Source organism: Pleurodeles waltl, chromosome 9, assembly GCF_031143425.1.
Source record: "Pleurodeles waltl isolate 20211129_DDA chromosome 9, aPleWal1.hap1.20221129, whole genome shotgun sequence".
NCBI classification, from domain to species: domain Eukaryota; kingdom Metazoa; phylum Chordata; class Amphibia; order Caudata; family Salamandridae; genus Pleurodeles; species Pleurodeles waltl.
This window is the reverse complement of record NC_090448.1, coordinates 283,783,404-283,799,825: the sequence shown is the minus strand read 5'-3', so window position 1 is coordinate 283,799,825 and position 16,422 is coordinate 283,783,404.

The following is a 16,422-nucleotide window of genomic DNA, read 5'->3' as shown; positions in this document are numbered from 1 at the left end:
ACCATTCGTTTAACTTTTGTACTGTAAATCCCTGCAGTGAAATGTTCCCTGCATGTATCATTGGAGAATGCGAAGTATTCGTACTCATGGTTTGGGGAGTTAAAACTCCTAATCCTGCTTGACGCATTGCTTCGAGAGGTGCCCCCACTGGACTAAGGTCCATTAAGGGTCTCGGTGGCTCATTTACTTGCTCTCCAGGGGCCATTATCTGTGGAGTTCTCATAGGCCCTCCTCTTATCGCTTCCTGCGTCATCACTCCCCGATCGCACACCCCTGTTTTACATTGTACTGGGGGACCAACAGTAATAGGCAGCGATATAGCAGCAGGTGTCTGACCTGGACCCAGACCTCTTGGAGCTTCAACACCATAGGTCTGTTCCAATGTACCTGGAACCAGTACTAATGGCGGTCCCGCTACAGGATTATACCCTGGTATCAACTGTGGGGGTTGGGACATTAACTTTGGAGTTTATTCAATCTGTATTAACTTTGGCTTTGTGTATATCGGGTCTGGCGGCACTATCAAATTCGTGGTAGTTTCAAGCACTGGGACATCAGGATAGATTCTTTTTATCTGTGGTGGCGGTTGCAACTGTATCGGCATGTCGGGTGCAGTGGGTACACTGACACCATTCTGTGTCAAAGCTGTATCGCTAGTCTGTACCTTATCAGTAACTCCCTTGTCCTGCGTCTGGTTCCCAGGACCCAAGCTAGTGCTTGGAGCGCTGTCGTTCACCGCATACGGTGGCGGACGCTCATGTAACAACCTATCCATAAATTCCTCATCGTCTGAATCATCGTCCTCTTCCCAGGATCTTTTATTTTCTTTAGATTTGTCTGAGTCTTTATCAGTTTTACAGGAGGCTTTCTTTCCTTGTGTTTCTTCTCCCTGAGTTATTGCTGGGAATAACTTCAACCCATCTACAATTCTCCTTCTCCACATTTTGCTCTCGTTGTCCCACCTGGCCTCTGCATAGGATTTTTCTGCCCTTCTCAGTCTTCTCTGGAACCTCTCTTGTCTATGTTTAAGAGCCACTAAGTCCCAAATTGCTAGAGCCTCATATTGTGCCGGTCTTGGAGGTGGCTTTTGTGTACTTAACATCCACCTCAGATTTTCTAGTACCTTTGGATTGAACGTCCCATGTTCTGGGAACGCTAAACACCCTTCTTTCTCTGTTAATTTGCACCACTGTTTCATCCATAAACAAGGCGCAAAACCTTTCTCTTCCATAACCGCATAAGCTGGCATACCCTCAGGTGGTGTAAGTTCCCCATCAGTTGCTACAATATATACATCTCCCTTTAGAGCGCTTTTGAATGCTTTGACAAAATTCATTTTTGCGATTCTCTTATTTTATATTTTATCAGAAATGGCTTAGTTCCCAGGACACTCTTCACCTGCCCTTTTCTCAACCTATTGCCTCTCACGGACGGCAGCCAATCCGTGCGCGACCCTTCTCGACATCCGACCTGTCTCAGCGCGGCACCACTGACGTCACACTCACACACACACAGCAGCTGACAAAGTCTTGCGGCTTGTCCGCTCCTCACTGACTCTTACAACTCACACAAACTAATGCAAATTATTACGAGCACCTTAAAATGACAACACAAATCTGTCGGTTTACTACAGGAAGGGTAACACATTCGCTTCAGAACTTTATAGAGATTTCACTTGAAGCCCCGGCAGCTACTCTCTCCTTATCAGTTCCTGCATACGCAAGCAGAATTCGACCCGCAAATTCTACTCTCGACTTGTCAATGACTCCTTCTAGTGCACTTTAGAATTTGTCAAATCTCCATCGAAGGTTTCATACATGCATTATAACTCAAACTCGATTTGTCAACCATGCCCGATTGACCTATTAAACCGCACAGATTACAACATAAACCACATTTATCTTCATACTCCGGAGTCTTAGACCTCAACAGGTCCGTACACAACAACCAACCACATGGATAATTTTGAGCAACAAGCGCTACATTCACATGAAGTACGCCGACTTCCCTACTCTCATACTGTGGAGTATGCCTACTCCTTCTAAACAATACTTAATTTGGCCTAATTCACACAGATTTTCACAAACACCTGCAAATTGCATAAGCTTAGGCAAGCGCAAAAGACCCTAACCACACATATTATGACGCCGAGAACATTCCCAACTCATCTAGGCAGGCTCCGAGATCCCAGGAAAGCCATGGCGAGTTTAGAAACCCATCATGCCTCAGAATTGCATTATTACAGAAAAACAAATTAAACAATGAATCTCCGTCTTAGGGCCCCCAAGGGCCAAACCGTAGCTCTTCTACCAGAACTGATAACGCGTCCTTCTATGTCAATTTATACACATTAGGACTCGTTTTAGGCCGATGAATCTTTTGACCCAGTGGTGAGACACCGTAAGACGAGGTAACTGATCAATATATCAAGCAATATATCAATAATATTGTCAACATATATCACCACAATATATCTCAATTTAGACATTAGTTAAAACTGTTGACGCAACCATGACCTTTCAGTCATGAATAACCACACCTCATTGAAGTTTTGTGAATTTTATTCCCTATTGATTACAATCTAATAGCAGATGTATTAATCTCAAAACCAAGAAGCAAAAGAGCATAGTCACGATACGGCAATTGTGATATGATTTCGACAATGAGAAGATGACAAACATTAAGCCACTAATATATAATATATGCACAAATCAAATAAGTAGAACAGCATGTATGTCCCAGTTCAGCATAGCACAATGTCAGTCACGTCGTCGCGTCAGTCAAAGTGAACCCTATCCTAACCACTAATTAGCATCAGCATGTTGGACTTCATGCAAAAACAATTTAGAACATCGATTTGGAAAACATCTAACTAAGGTCTCTAATCAAAAAATACAGCAGTTGGTACCTAGAAAGGAAAAGCGAATAGACAAATTACAAGAGCAACTGTCATAATTACCCTCCTTGGAATGAGTCAGCATACAGGATCAGTCTTCATCTTCAGGACATCAGTTGAATCGCCGTCAGTCTATCTAGTCTAAGGGCTAGGGACACTTCCCTCATAAGGAAGAAAGTGTAAAGGGGCGACTAAGGGTGAGGATGGTTTTATTAAGTCTCAAGTCACCAAACAGAGTGACAGAGTTTCTGGATGCAATCAATATCATTCCCTACCTAGTTCTCTCAAGTCTCCTGTGTCATGGGTTTTTATCCCCTTTTGGCAATACCTTCCCCCAAAATTCTCTTGGATAGTCATTTCACCCCACTATCTGTAACCTATCAAATTATACATTAAGTAATGCACTTGTCATTTCACGATAGTTCATAACATTTTGATTGTTTTTCATAATTGACGTTTTTCGTAGGTGGCACATCCGGGGTTACTTCATTCTCTGGCACACTCTTCGGGTCAAAAGTTCTCTTTTCCATGGTAGAATGTCTTTGAAAGTTTCCATATTTTGTTGCAAAGCGTATAAACTTTATACTAAAGCAGCTAGGATGCGGATGAGAAAAACTAGCATTGTTGCAAAAACGAAGAAGAGAACAAATGCTGGGTCATGGCCCTTTTGCAAGTCAGCACACTGGAGAAACAGAAAAAATATGCTTTAATATGAGAGCTACACAGCTAATTCTTCGGCTCACGGTAACTTAAGGCTTATAGATTCTAATAAATGCAATCTTCGTACGTGTTAACATATTCAATTAATCAAAATACAAGTAATAATTTCTTCTTATTAATATTAGTATATGCGTACAATAATTCTCCACGTTTAAAATATGTTTCAATGAATAATATTATTAATGCAGCATTGTTAAATATAAGCATTTCACATCTAACATAGATAATATTTAAACTACGCTCTCTCAGTGTGTTAGTTGTGAAGGTCAGCGATCATAGCTCTCCAAGCCTGGAGTTCGTCCTCCAGTTTAGTATCCATGCAAACATGTTTTATGCAAACCTCTTCCGCTGTTGCCCATTCCAGGAAGTCTCTGAGTCAGTTGGCATATGTCGGGGGGGATTGCATTTATCCATTTTATGGCTAAACAGCATTTGCCAATATGATGCCTAAAAGGATACATTTCCTACTAAGGCTCTTGCCCTAAAGGGAAGGGACCAGTCCCAGTATCACTTGTCGAATCTCCATAGGTATCCTCCATCCAGAGGCCTTATTTAAGTTTTTGAGTACCAATCGTCAATAGGGAGAAATGGCTGCACAATTCAAGATCATATATAAGAAGACAGCCGCTGGTTGCTGACACCTGGGGCAGGCATTGGAGCGGGTGGAATATATTACCTTAAGATTCTTGGGAAATAGATAGATTTGATGTATATAGTTGTACTGTATAAGCTTAAACCTAGCATTAGGGCTAGTTGTACAAACCCCCTCATGAGTGCGTAACCAGTTCCTCTCTGACATGGGTTTAGACATTGCTCCCTCCCATCTAGTCTGAATAGATAGGGTTGCTGTTGGTATGTCCTCTTGAAGTGCCCTGTACAGATGGGATATCAAATGGCATCCTCCAGCCATCTTCAACAACGTCTCAAGAGTGGCAGATATGGGAGGGGCCTCAGGTAATGTGGACAAGACCCCTCTCACGTGGCAAAGATTTGTTTATGTTGTAAGAAATTGCCCTTGTCTAGCAGAAAGCTCTAGATCATGTTCGGTTATGGAATGAAATGTCCCTCTCGGTATAAATCCCCTAGTGCAAAGCAACCCCGCTCTCTCTATCGCTGGAGTGACACAGATTCTGTTATTTTATGAAAAGGCTGTAATATCCATAGTGGCAAGTCTGGTGAGTAGGTGGCTTGCAGCAACACCCTCTTTATAGCGTCCTCCTATATCGTGGTCACTTGGCAAATCAAGTAGGGTGTCCCTGATGAGATCCGCAAGACACACATCAATAAGATCGGCAGAGTTCCTTCTGCATAAGTGCCCTGCAAGAGGGTTTTCTCCCAGGAATCCTCTGTATCCAGCCAATAAATGGTATGTTATTTTTGAGCTATCATGCAGTAGGGTTCCATGCAAGGAGCTTCAATGTCTCCCCGTGTCCATGGTCTCATTATTGTGGAGAGACCTACCTGTTTATTTTTGGCTGCCCATAGTATGTTGACCAGTAGGCTATCAATGTTTTTGAAATAAGGACATGGGATCATAATGAAAGTTCCCTGGAGGTTGTATAGGCACAGAGGAAGAAGTATCATCTTTGCAATAGGTAGTTTCCCCATGAGGGAGAGAGACAAGTCCCTCCAAAAGTGTGTAGAGGCGTGAAGGCTCTGGAGCACCCTCCCAACATTGAGCTCTAGTAAGGTGCCCTCTGTGGGTGCTAAATGTATTCCTAGGTAATGCAGTTCCCAGGGGAGCCCCGCCAATGGGAGGGAATTAAGGGAGACTCCAGTCAAAGAGCCCATAGGATAAAGTCAGGACTTTATCCTGACTTTGGTTGACCCGTAGCCTGGAAATTTCAGCAAATTCCTGCATCATCTGCAGCAGAATGGGCATGGAGCAGGTTTGGTGATGAAGATATATTAGGGCATCATCAGCATAAAGGGAGACCACATGGGTGGTATCTCCCACTGTGATTCCCTAGGGAGCCAGGAGCCTACAGAGCTTCACCACCAAAGGCTCTATAGCAAACTCAAATATACGCTGGTGCCGTGGTAGGGTCTTAGCCAGGTTTGCGGACTATATTTATGAGGGCATCCCTAAGCACTGGGGGGAGGGTACCCTTCTGAAGGGCCTCTTGAAAATCTTCTAGTAATTTGTCTGCCAGGTCTGCTCTGTCTCATGTAATGGGTCTATCAAGATCAGAGCTGTCCTCACGACTGAGCCTAGGAAGCAGAGCTTCAGCCAAATAATCTGCTATGACCGAGGCTGTACTGGTCTCTGGGCAGCATAAATAGTGCTTAAGTGATCCTGAAAGACCGCATTAATCACTTTTCATGTAGAGACAGGGTTTCCTTGTCATCATGTAGAAGTAGAATTGGGGCTCGAGTGTTTTCCTGTTTCATCAGTTAGGCCAGCATCGCTCCTGTCTTGTCGCCCTCTGTGTGCAGTCTTTGACGATATGCAGTAAAAGCGGGTTTTTCTAGTCTATGCCAGTCATCTAAAAGGGCTCCATGGGCCTCTTGCCAGTCCGACAAGTGCTCTGCCACATGGGAAGCGTTCTCTCTATCTCACCCAGGGCTTGCTCATGCCTCTGAATGTCACCCTCAAGTTGTCGTCAGACTCCATATGTTGCCTGCGCAAATAGGAAATGCTGGAGACTAGAGGTGTCAACATATTGGTAATCAGGCAATAGCCCAACCGACAATATGTGCCCGAAACTGGCATATAGCAGGAAAATTGTGTAGTGTGGAGGTTCCGGACCTTCCGGAGGTTTGTAAGCCTTTGCTCTCATATTTGATCGAGTAGTGTTCCCGTCAATCGGGGTTTAGTGTGCTGTTGTGGTGGATAAAGATCGAGGCTCCCATCCACGACACAATTATAATAGCCAACTGGGATGGTATCAACCTCTAAAAAGGAGGTGGCTGCCGTTGCCACGGTGGAGAGGAAATCCCTACAATCATTATTTGGGGTGTAAATATTAATAAGGCATATCTCCTAATCATCTAGGGTCCCATAAAGAATCATATAACGACCCTATGGATCCATGAAATGGTTGCGATGGAGAAAGGGCACCAATGGAACCACCCATATCAATACCCTTGGGTATAACCAGAATAGGATGTAGCATATATCTGTCCTGTCCAGCGCTTCTGCTCTGGGCAAGACTGCTGGTTTAAGGATGACAGACCTTTGGTTTGTAGGTGACTAGACCCACCTACAACAACCTATAACAAGTCGCAACTGTCATCCCAACCCTCCCGGCACACAAGCAGTACCTCACCATAACCCAAACAGTAAAAGGTGATTTGTGACAGCCTTTACGCATGGACTCAAGAGTGCAACATCTCAGGGAGGTTGTGGTTAAATGGAGATTACCCTTTCCTCACATGAACAACATGTCTCAGTCAAACACAGGCACTGAAGGAGATGAAGTAAAGTTTCAATATGTTTTATTAACAAGACTGCAATCTATGATAAATTGCATGGGCTGCAATGATTAGGATAATGAACAATGCAAGAAACAGAATGGTAAAAACAAAAATCATGAATACAAAGACAACCACCATCGTGCAAGAACATGTAATATGAAATTGATGTGAAATAGGCCCTAATACCCTAGGATGATGAACCTAATATCCAACCTAAAGAGAGCAAGCTGTGCTAAACCAAATCTGCCAGTACCATGTCTATGAGAAGAGTCTCCCAAACCTTGTTACCTTGGAATGAGGTCTCTAGATCAGACTCCGTGGGGGCACGGAGATTGGGTTAGCATCAAGGCTATGTGTAGCATAGATAGCGTCAATGGCATCTGGTAGGAATCCCTCTGATTATCTTGTCTGTGTGAGATGTATTTATACAGATCTGGTAGGACCCAATCAAGAGATAAAAAGGCATGCTTGGGGTGTCAATTATAGAAACAATTCTCTGAAAGGGTACATTATGTTACTGTCACACAAAAGTGGGAAAGTACATAATGTGAATTCCTACTTATCTCATTTATCTTTGAAGCTGATAGTGACACCTTTACAGAGTGGCACTGATAATGTGAAACTAAAACATCTTCCTAACTATAAACATGGCAACCATCTTGGAAGAAATAAATAAATGTGCTAAAACAGAGCAAGCTAAGTAGGTTAAAAGTCACTAGGTGACGGGGCACAGGCCTGCAAGCCAACGGCTAAGTAGGATCCTCTGCACCTCAGGTGTGGGCTTCGTGTAAAAATTGGATAAATGTTTTATAGCGTTTTAAGTATGCATGGACCTTTCTGCCTTGCTGTAGTTGGGCTATGCCGTGGACATCCCACATCATCAATTTAATGGTCGTATCCCCCATTTGCAACTGGTGATACATTTGCCCCCCACTTGGTGATATCTCGTCCTGTCCTCTATGTCCCATCAGGATATCAGTTCTGAGGTAGCGAATGTGTGTGAAATGCACAAGAATAAAACACAACATCCCCATTCAACAAGCCCATTGAACCATAATAAACACTCAACTCCCGCACTCCATGGGCAGCAGTGCCATACCCGCCGACCCAGCAACAGGGTGATTGGAGGGTGGCAACAGACGCCCCATTACCCCAAACAACAAAAAATCTGATTAGGTCAGGTTATAAAGAAACGTCACAATAATAGTAATAAATGCTGTGCTAAAGGGGTGGATATAAGAGAGAGTATGAGGTCAGACACTTTCAAGCCTCTTCCCCAAATCACACCACTCTCTCCTAGATCATCTCTCCTGTTAGAAACAATTGCATGACAGACAGGTCTTTTACAATAGTGTCACCCATCCATAACTACCTGCCAGGTCAATGTGTTCCGCTGAACTATCAGCTCCCAGCAGGAAATAGAGTCTGCCATAGGCCCAATCTCAATCATTACAACTGTTACGCCTCTGGACACAATACCACCTTACCATAGTCAATAGTTTGTATACCATTCTGAGCTCTCCAGACTATTTGTGTAGTTAGTCCGCATCTGTACTGTCAGTAGCAGAGCCCGACATGATGCGTCTCTGACAAAAGGACTGTCAGATGTCCTTGATCACTTCTATGGATCTAAGTGTTCTATCGAGACAGGCTATGATCTTGCCAGGATGATCGGTGCCAAGGCTGTGGATTTGTATCTCATCCCAGGTTCTGTGGGAGAGTATCAAGCCAGTCATTTGCCTCAGTTGGGTTGAAAAAAAACAGTGCAGACCCGTTATGTTGGATCCTGAGATTGCAGGAAACAGGAGACCATATTTCAGATTAAGAGCTTTCAGCAGTTTCCTGACTGCTGTGAACATTTTCCTTTGTTCTTGTAATCATTGGGTGTAATCTGGGAATATCGAAATAGGTTGACATTGATAGAATGGGGGTACCGTGTCCGAATACATTGCAGAATAGCATTTCAGTCTTGGAAATTGGAGAAGCAGGCTATCAATGCATGTGGCAGCGCTCTCGGCTTCTGCAGAGGGACCATGGCCCTATGAGCCCTCTCAATCGAAAAGAACTTAGACAGTCTTTTGGGCTTCAATGTTGTTGTGATCCATTCTTCCAAGAATAATTCAGCAGACAGACCCTCCACTCTCTCAAGAAACCCCACAAAGCAGAGGTTGTTTCGTCTGGAGTGGCCTTCTGAGACTTCAGCGTGTTCATCCAGTCGTGTTGTTAGTTTTTTCAGATCTGAAACAAATCTTACGGAGGCGACCAACCTCTGCCTGAAGTACTGCGATGTCCTGTTTTGCCGTGCCCACTTGGTCTGATACCTTATGTAAATCTGCTCGGAGTAGATTGACCTCCACTGCTATTACGTCAGTTTTGGGAATCACTTCAGTTTTGGAGCCCTGGATTGCCAATATTAGATCTTTCAGGGAAGAAATAGGATCCTCCATTCCTTGTTCCGGAGCTTTCAAACCCTGGTCTCTCTCCTTCTCTGTCTTAACTGGGGGCTGCACCGGTTGGGCGTAATTTACTATTTTGTTCGTCTGTGGAACTTTGGATCCCTTATGCTTAACCATGATGGTAGCTGATCACCCCTTGTCGTGAAATTCCCCACAGCTGCATTATCAGGCACTTGCAGTGTGGTGATTTTAAAGGGATAGATGTTAGTACGGATGATACAGCCCTCTTGTTGAGGCTAATGTTGTTGACTCTTGTGGTATGATCTCAGGTGTGTGATCTCAGGAGAGGGGTCCACCTGCACTCATCGCATGGCAGCAATGTCCGTCAGCATATATTTACTCATATTGCAATATAGTTGTGATCTAGGCCGGGATGAGTGTCTATAGGCTGTGTTTTTCCCAGAGGCCATCGGATGCCACCCGGGGGCAGCTGAGGCACCCCAGCAACCTCCCCAGTCACGTTTCACGGCTATAAATATGTCTCCAATGGTCGGTAGAGCATCAAAGGGCAGAAATTCACACTGGGTCAATGTGTTTACCTTTACTCTGATGTCGCTTGCTACAAGTACAGGCCCAGGCCCCACACCACAAGACCTCAGCGCCCACTCTCTTTGTCTCTCCTAGGCAGCACCTTGCACAGCAGATCTACGCAGATGGTCTCCTCCGCAGCCTCACCTCTGCTTCTCTGGTCGTCCGGAGCCATACCGGTCAGCACAGTGTCCTTCATCCGTGGGAGAACCATCACTGGTTGACTGTCGGGCCTGGGGTCCCAGACAGACCCGCTCCTGGTCCACCAGCAAGCTCCATCTCCCCAGAGCCCCCAGACCACTGTCTATTGATGTGGGGGTTGGGCTTGCCCCCAACGTAGATGGCCAACCAGATGGCCATCCATCGGCACAGGGTTGCAGTTCAGCCCCCAGGACTGGGGCATCCCTCTCCCCGCAAGTCGGCACCCATTCAATCTGCTGGCAGAAGCTGCAGGGAACCGGTAGGGCTGGTCCGCAGGATCTCCAGCAGTGCCAAGTGTGGTAAGGGCCTGGATGATGGGTGCCATCGGTAATTCTAGAGGGTACCAGTTGCAGTCCGATGAACCACCGCACCCCACTCAGGCCGCACTCCTGGTCAGGCCACCGCACACTGCTGAGGCAGCAGGCAATAGCCAAAAGATCCCCAGGAACCCAGGGCACAGGAATCCAGGATCTTCTGATGCACGGGGGCTGCACTCCCCGCCACAGATTCCGGCACGGTTCTCAGGAAGCGCTGCATCCTTCTCCCTCCTCACGTAGGCCGCTACTCAGCGAGGCAGGATCTCGCTCTCTGGACATACCACTGTCCTGGGGACTCAAGTGTGCCTCTCTGCCATCAGTTTTGTTCCAGGGCTGCACAGGGATATCTCGGAGGCTTAGAGGAGTGTGAAAAATAACAGGATCATGTAGGATTTATTTAAACGAAGTGGGAGCTCCCGATGAAGCATCTACTCAGCCATCTTGCTGGCCCCCAGCCACGTACTTTATAAACTGGCTTCATTTCATTTCTAAGGTAATTTCTGCTGCGGACGAGGTGCCTGCAAATAAACACCATGTTTCACATAGTTCAGAACGAACTGCATGCTGAACTTCACAATTTGCTTTACTGAAGCTATGTGGAAGCTGCTACACTTAAATACTACTTATTGCAATTTGAAAACATGACACTATTGAAGCTCCATTAGACCCCCTGCAAATATCTTGTCTGTGTTAGGCAACATTCCTGACTCCATTCACCTTTCAGCCATCAAACGTCACCAGATTTACACCTATGTTTTTGGCCTTCCTTACATACCCCCAAATTGATTTGAAAAAGTAGTGATTAGCAGTGCTGGCTAGTGGACTTTAAAAGTAGTAGGGCGAAAATTTCAGACTTGAGTATAATGTGTGACCGAGTAGTAAGCGAGCCCAGAGTGAACAAGGAGGGCACTGGTCTCCGCAAGAAAATTGTGAAAAAATAGATTCAAATGGTGGATTTTACAGAATATATTTACTAAAAGATTTTGAATGAAAAGTAAGCACAGTTATTACAGCTCTGCGTATCCAAGCACCCCTTTACCATGTATATATATTATGTTATATTGGTTTGTCTAGTGTGGCTCATCGACCAAATAGGCTTTCCAGGTACTAAAGCAGTCTCACAGCCCTCCTGTTATGAGTGTGCCTGTCCCCTTACAAGCCCCTTATCAAGTATTCCCATTTGGCACCCTTGGTACAGCCCTAGTCATGCACGCTCTGCTCTCATCACCCTTCCCACAACCAAGAACTCTTCTTGCACTGCCCCCAACCAGGCACTTCCTACATTCCTTCTCACAACAACCTTGTAGCCTTCCTGAAGTCTAAGCAACCATTAATTTTTCTCAGTACTAAGTGTGCAGCCTTTCAAAAGCCTCTTGAGGGACATACTGTGTTCTGCATAGCACAACAGGAAACTAGGATCCCTACAACAATACCAAAGAGTGAAGACAGGGCAGCCAGAAAAGCAGGCACTGAGGACCGACAAAGACACACCAAATTTGAGGTGTGCTAGCAGCTGCCCTCCAAGCTCCAACAGAAGACAAACATGAGGCCTAAAAAGCTCCAGCTCGCAACTTGAAGTTCCCGACTGGACTGGCCTGGGAAATCCAAGCTGTAACAGAAGCTGCAGATCGATAATTGTGCAGGGTTAATGTGTTTAAGCAGGGCCAGGCATGGAAAAACATAGGTCCAGGCAGTACTTAATTTGTGCTTGTTGTTTCCGGTGCTGAGCACCAGCACTTATTTTTGAGGCCCGGGGCTTTTTCTTCTGCCTCAAGGATTTGCTGATAGCAAAAGACACATATGGGAAAGACATAGGAAGGGAACACGAAAAAGTGTCACAAAGGGAGAAAGTAGAAAGCTGCAAGAGTGAGCTGAAGGGGCAGGGAGTGGCTTTATGTGGATTTAAGAGGCCCGAGATGGCTTCAGGATTGCGCTGCCTCAGTATTCTGTGCTTGCACATTTAATTGCAGCAGCCGCGTGTTTAAGAGAAGAGCTTCAGGCACTAGCACGTTTTTATTTACAAATTGAGCACTGGGTCCAGGGAAAAGAAACACAGACTGAAGCACCAAGAAGACACCTTGTTAAACATAAACGAGCAGGCATACTTACTGTCTGGTTCATCATGATCAGAGAGAAGATGATACATTTGCATCCAGGTGGGCATGGGGTTCACTGTTCACCAGCTCGGCCCTTTACTTGCAACCCCAGGGACTCCTGAGAAATGTGGACACTGCTCTCTTGCTGTAAACATTAGAGCAGCACAAGGATTGGCTCGATCAGTGGATACCAACACTCCTTTGGAGACTTAGGGCCTATGGGTGTAATCATCCTGGGCTCCTAGCATTACAGGCAGGTGAGGGTTCAAGTCTGCATGTCGGGCTGGTCAGAGCACGATCCCGTCCAACCTGACATGCGCACTTCACCCATGGAGGCACAGCCTTGTGTCACACTCAAGCACCATTCCAGCTCCATCTCCCCCACTCATATTCGACTCTGCCCACCCTCACCTGACTTAAATTCAACAACTTTACCTGGGCTGTGCTGGGCACTACTGTGGCTAATAAACAAGGAAATCAGTTAGGGAAAGTATTGTGAATGTTTATTATCGGGCCGCCCCACTCCCAAATAAAGAAACTGCCACTGGTGATAAGTTGTAGCCTGGTATAGAATGAGACAAGTGTGTTTTTGATTGGCTCAATTGCTGATAGGCAGGATACCAGGACCCATTGTATTTTTGTTTCCAGTCTTCAACCCTAAATAATATAAACAGTGACTGTAAGAAAACAGAGGTAATTCACAATTGTAAGGCACTTGTTCAATAAAGGAGTATCATAAAAACAGAACTTCCTGAAAATAAAGGTATGCGTAAGGAAGCTTACATTTTGCATGTTCACCCCCCAACATTTGGACTGATGCTGCTGGTGTTTGGACATTTTGAAAACTGGAGTGCTGCAGTTCAGCACCCCACATCTGGGCTCTGACCCCTAAAAACATGTAGCACAGGCTAATCCCTGATTGGCATGTTTAACTTACATGTAAGTTCCTAGTATATGGTATTCTGTGTATCCAGGGCATGTAAGCTAAATGTCCCCAGTGGACTGCAGTACTAATTGTGCTACCACTAACCTGACAAGTAAAAACATGACTCTAGGTCTGCCACTGCAGCCTAGCCATGCATCTTTCATACTGAAAATTTGACCTGCCAAAACAAACCCTTTGCCAGGCAAACCTTCCTCTTCAGGATGAGCCTAGACAGAGCACAAGCGCTATCTCTCGACATGTTATAATCTACATCTGTGGGCTTTCAACAGGCTCATCTCACGCCAATCACTTTCATTCATTCCTTGGCCTGCTTTTCAAAATTCCCTTGTTTTCATAGGTAAATGTATTCGTTCTGTCTTGAGGCTGCTTTGTTACCTCCTTGAAGACTGACCCTGTCACATGGATTATTGCACGATCTGCCATATACCTTAATGTGGCGCACAACTTTTTCTTTTGCCTCACCTTTTCGTTGTGCGTGGCCGCATATAGTTTCTTCCTCCTCCTTGTTTAGGGCATGCCACTGTTTCTTTGTGGTGTTTGCACACAAAAGTTGCAACCTGGAAGGGGGTTCTTTTTAATTTATGTGATTTTTTTTTAAAGGTTCATTAAACTTGATCTGAGGATCGCTTAAACGTGCAAGTGTGAAGTTGCACATAGAGCAAATTCAATCAGAGGACCGCTTTACATGACTATTTGAAGCTTCATGTAGCGTGACCTTGATCTGAGCAGTGCTTTACATTAGTACCACTTATCAAGTTTATCAGTTGAAAAATATAGAAACTGGAGCATTTAACACAGAAAAAAACTTAAATCCTGAAAGTGGCTCTCAGCAGGCGAGCCAATACTACAATATTTACTGCACTCAGGGAACTCGGCCCTTAATACTCTGCAGGGCATTTATTTTTCGAAACATTTTTACCCATAACTTGGACTGTGATGGTCCTACGACAATGGGACCAACACAAAACCGTTCAGCACAACACCCTCTTTCTGCCTAGGTCATCTCTTGGTCCCCACACTAGGTTGTGGGGACCTCAAAATAGTAACCTCTCACACCATTCAATGTCTTTTTAAGCTCTCTCATGGTTGGAACGTTTGCTTTACAGCTGGGAGTAGTTTGTGTTTTAAGGGTCTTGTTTGTAATATTATTCTAGTAGTCCTGCTAGGTCAGAAAATGTGTGATGCACTACACTCTTTAGTGACTAAATATATGGTTACTCTGCATTACGTTCTGCGATTCTGTTGTAATGTGATGATGCTCTCCAGGGGCAGGCTCTATGGTTACATGACTATGGCCCTCATTACAACTTCAGCGGTCTTACAAAAAGACAGCCGAAGCTGTGGGCGCCACTATACCGCCAGGCATGCCATCGCCAAGAACGTGCGGAATATGGAGGTCTACCGCAGGCGGAGCACCCATTGATGCAAACGGTGGGAGGACTTGAGAGGCTGGGCATGGAAGACGGTGGAGGCCCAGATGAGGATGGCCTCCCAACGAGTAAGGGGTGCCTGTCAAACTCTGACCCCCCTGATGGCCCACATTCTGGTGGTGGCCTATCTGGAACTAGATGGGTGCTTGGGGGCATCACAGCAGCCAGAAGGGGGTGAGTACAATACCCCAATATGCTGCTTGCGTGTGGTGGGGTGGCATCCGGGTGGGGGATGTGGGCCTGTGGGTGCCCCTAGGCCAGGGCGGCCAGTGCAGAGTAGGGCCCATGTTGGCCAGGGTCTGATGTCAACCTCCTCTAAACAAGCTAGTAGGCCTCCACTACTGGGCAGGAGTCTGTGGGTCTCAGGTATGCTGCAAGTGGCGTTAGGTATCCCTGTCCATGGGCTGGTGACTAGCATTGTGACTGGTAGTGCATTGCCTAGTGCATAGGGCTGTTCCCGTGTGTGAATGTGTTGTGTACGCCAATGGTGGTGTTATTGCTGCCATTGACCATTGGTATCTTTTGTCTCGTCCCCCACTTTTTGTTTTGTCACCCTGTCCTTATGTGCATTAGCATCATCTGGCGGAGGAGCAGAAACACTGGCGACAGGGAGGGTTGCATCCCACAGGGCCCAGGAGGCCTAATCCAATGACGGTGAGGGCACCAGAGGGACGGAGGGCGAGGGGAGCACCACGATGGAGACTGGAGGGGACAGTTCTGACAGTGATACCTCCTCCGATGGAAGCTCCTTGGTGGTGACGGACATCTCTCGGCCCACCACAACTACAGGTACAGCTGCCACCCACTGTACCAGCACCACCCTCCCAGCAGCCCCTCAGCGTGTTTCCCATACCCGATCACCCAGGAGGGTGGGCATCTCCTTCGCCCCAGGCACCTCAGGCCCTGCCCCAGTTAGCCCTGCTGCCCTGAGTGAGGAGGCTATTGACCTCCTGCGATCCATCTCTGTTGGGCAGTTAACCATTGTGAATGCCATCCAGGGGCTGGCAGCCCATTTGCAATAAACAAATGCATTCCTGGAGGGCATTCACTCTGGCATGGCAGACCAACAAAGATCAGTCCAGGCTCTGGCCTCCTCCCTGATGGCAGCCATTGTCCCTGTTTCTAGCCTCCCCCTCCAACCTCTTCTGCCCAATCCCATTCCCCTCACCTCCAACCTATACCAAGCACACAGGCAGACCAGCATACACCCAGGACAACACACAGGAGTGGTTCAGGCAAACACAAGCACTACACATCATCACACAGGCACTCACACAAACACCATCCAGATGCAGACATACTAACATCCACTGCCTCCACTGTATCCACCTCATCCTCGTCGTCCACCTCCTACCCAGTATCGTCTCCACTCACACCTGCATGCACTACATCCTCCTCCACTACCACCATCACGC